A 3,571-nucleotide genomic window follows, 5' to 3' on the forward strand; every position below is an offset into this window, starting at 1 on the left:
CTGGGGGTGTTGAAGGGCAGGTTGGATGGGGCTTGGAGCAGCCTGGGCTGGTGGGAGGTGTCCCTGCCCATGCAGAGGGTTGGAACTAGATGAGCTTTAAGGTCCCTTCCCACCCAAACCATTCCTTGAGTCTCTGATTCCCTGGTAGGGGCAGGTCCCTGGTGTCTCTGGCAGAGCTCCCTGAGCTGCAAACTGGGCAGGCAGCCTGTGGTTCTAATGCAAATATTTGCCATTGTCAGTGTATGGATTTCTTTCTTCACTTCTCCAAGCAGGGAAAAGTCCAATTCTCAAGGGCTTGGGGAGCAAAGTCCTCCCAACTTCACAACTGAAACTGGATCAGTGCAAATGTACAGATATCTATGGAGATGCCACCCCAGTCTCAGGCTGAGTTGGTTGGACTCTTTGGAAATGTGGAAATCATACAATTAGTTTGGTTGGAAAAGACCTTTAAGGTCATCAAGTCCAACCCAGCACTGCCAACACCACTCTGCTCTGGTGAGACCTCCCTGGAGCACATGTGTGCAGCTCTGGGATCCTCAGCACAGGACATGGACCTGTTGGAGCAGCTCCAAAAGAGGCCATGGAGATGATTAGAGGGCTGGAACAGCTTTGCTATGGGGAAAGGTTGAGAGAGTTGGGGTTGTTCAGCCTGGGGAAGGCTCCAGGAAGTCCTTCTTGTGGACTTTCAGGAGGCTTGGAAGAAAGACAAGAGACATTTTAGTAGGGACTGTCATGACAGGACAAGGGGCAACGGTTTTAGACTGAAAGAGGGCAGGTTTAGATGGGAGATAAAGAAGACATATTTTATGATGAGGGTGGTGAGACCAGGTTGCCCAGAGAAGCTGTGGCTGCCCCATCCCTGGCAGTGTTGAAGGGCAGGTTGGATGGGGCTTGGAGCAGCCTGGGCTGGTGGGAGGTGTCCCTGCCCATGCAGGGGGGTTGGAACTAGATGAGCTTTAAGGTCCTGTGAGATGTGTTCACCTGATAAAATGGAAAGTCACAGGATGAAGAATAATCCATTGTGGAACAGTGTTGAGAGTCATAGAATGAAGAATAATTCTTTCTGTGCAGTATCTTTGCTTGTGCTGCCTGTTTTGTAGTTTTTGTATAGGGTGACAAGATTAATATCTTCTGCTTGCATGTTGCTCTTGTGCATCTTCTGCTCTCATCACATGTGATTTCTGTATTATGTCGCAAACACCTTAAAGTTATTTTTTTTAGCCTAGACCAGCTTTGTTGGTAACCACGAGAATGTTAAAAAGCAGATTCTTGGAAATAATGAACATCAGCCGACCCTTTTCTCGAAATAGTGATGCATCTGTATTAGTTATAAAGATAAAAACTGGGAGATGAAGCTGTTTGTTGCGGGCCTTGGCGGAGCGGAGGCACCCGGGGCGCCCAGCGCTGGTTTCTTGCTTCATAAATTACTAATTTGGGTAAAGATCCCACTTGGGAACGAGTCATTTATCACAGTTCCCTTCCAGCCTTACCCATTCTGTGATTCTGTGATCTCGATTTTTATCTTTTATTCATTATTTTTATCTTTCAATAAACAGCTCCTCCAAAAACGTGCCCAGCGTGCAGGGTGAGGTGAGAGAGATGCAGCTGATAATTATAGGTAATATTTCCAAGAACCAGTTTCCATATTCATTAATTTCCCAAGAAATCATTTACATAAGTGCCTGCCCATTATCCCAGGGGTGTTAAGTCCACGAGGGTCTCCTGGGGGTCGTTTACTTCGTCCTGGAGTCTTCCTCACGGGAGCCTCTGGCTGAGTTCCCTCTTCTCCCGCTTCTCCCCGCTGCCTCGGCAGCAGAGCTGGTTCCATGCTCTTGGTTCAGGACAGCCAGGGTGGCCCAGGCTGGTTATGGGGACAGGGGACAATCAGGATAGCCCAGGCTGGGGACAGGGACTAGGGACAGGGGACAGCAAGGTTAGCCCAGGCTGGGGACAGGGGACAACCAGGGATAGCCCAGGCTGGGGACAGGCGACAATCAGGACAGCCCGAGCTGGGGACAGGGGCTGAGGACAGGGGACATTGAGGACAGCCCAGACTGGGGACAAGGGACATGCAGGACATCCCAGGCTGGGGACAGGGGCTGGGGACAAGGGCCAGCAGGGTTAGCCCAGGCTGGGGACAGGGGCTGGGGACAGGGGACATTGAGGACAGCCCAGACTGGGGACAAGGGACATGCAGGACATCCCAGGCTGGGGACAGGGGCTGGGGACAGGGGCCAGCAGGGTTAGCCCAGGCTGGGGACAGGGGCTGGGGACAGGGGACATTGAGGACAGCCCAGACTGGGGACAAGGGACATGCAGGACATCCCAGGCTGGGGACAGGGGCTGGGGACAGGGGCCAGCAGGGTTAGCCCAGACTGGGGACAAGGGACATGCAGGACATCCCAGGCTGGGGACAGGGGCTGGGGACAAGGGCCAGCAGGGTTAGCCCAGGCTGGGGACAGGGGCTGGGGACAGGGGACATTGAGGACAGCCCAGACTGGGGACAAGGGACATGCAGGACATCCCAGGCTGGGGACAGGGGCTGGGGACAGGGGCCAGCAGGGTTAGCCCAGGCTGGGGACAGGGGCTGGGGACAGGGGACATTGAGGACAGCCCAGACTGGGGACAAGGGACATGCAGGACATCCCAGGCTGGGGACAGGGGCTGGGGACAGGGGCCAGCAGGGTTAGCCCAGGCTGGGGACAGGGGCTGGGGACAGGGGACATTGAGGACAGCCCAGACTGGGGACAAGGGACATGCAGGACATCCCAGGCTGGGGACAGGGGCTGGGGACAGGGGCCAGCAGGGTTAGCCCAGGCTGGGGACAGGGGCTGGGGACAGGGGACATTGAGGACAGCCCAGACTGGGGACAAGGGACATGCAGGACATCCCAGGCTGGGGACAGGGGCTGGGGACAGGGGCCAGCAGGGTTAGCCCAGGCTGGGGACAGGGGCTGGGGACAGGGGACATTGAGGACAGCCCAGACTGGGGACAAGGGACATGCAGGACATCCCAGGCTGGGGACAGGGGCTGGGGACAGGGGCCAGCAGGGTTAGCCCAGGCTGGGGACAGGGGCTGGGGACAGGGGACATTGAGGACAGCCCAGACTGGGGACAAGGGACATGCAGGACATCCCAGGCTGGGGACAGGGGCTGGGGACAGGGGCCAGGGGCCCAGAGTTCTGGGAGGGGAGAGAGGATGGGGAGGGCAGTGTGAGGGGACACAAGAGTCCAGGGGGGGTTAGGGAGGGTCGTGAGGGGGACCTTGGAGCCCATAGAAGGGAAGGGACCAGCTGTGAGGGGACCCTGGAGTCCATAGGGAAAAAGAGTGAGCTGGGAAGGGACCCTGGAATCCATAGGGAAAATGGGTGAGCTGGGAGGGGGCCCTGGAATCCATAGGGAAAAGGGGTGAGCTGGGAGGGGACTCCAGAGTTCTGGGAAGAGGGAAGGGGGACAGTGTGAGGGTACACAAGAGTCCAGGTGGGTTTAGGGAGGGTTGTGAGTGGGACCCTGGGGTCCATAGGGAAAAGGGGTGAGCTGGGAGGGGACCCCAGATTCTGGGAGGGGAGAGG

At 56.7% G+C, this 3,571-nt stretch overlaps 1 protein-coding gene across 1 annotated transcript in view; it reads right to left on the reverse strand.

The window, feature by feature from the left end:
* Window positions 1-3,571, reverse strand: part of LOC104392718 (1-phosphatidylinositol 4,5-bisphosphate phosphodiesterase gamma-1-like) — a 34,385-nt gene that overhangs the window by 30,012 nt on the left and 802 nt on the right. The window lies entirely within an intron of this gene.

The sequence above is a fragment of the Chaetura pelagica genome, unplaced genomic scaffold, assembly GCF_000747805.2.
Source record: "Chaetura pelagica isolate M959 unplaced genomic scaffold, ChaPel_1.0 scaffold297, whole genome shotgun sequence".
NCBI lineage: Eukaryota > Metazoa > Chordata > Aves > Apodiformes > Apodidae > Chaetura > Chaetura pelagica.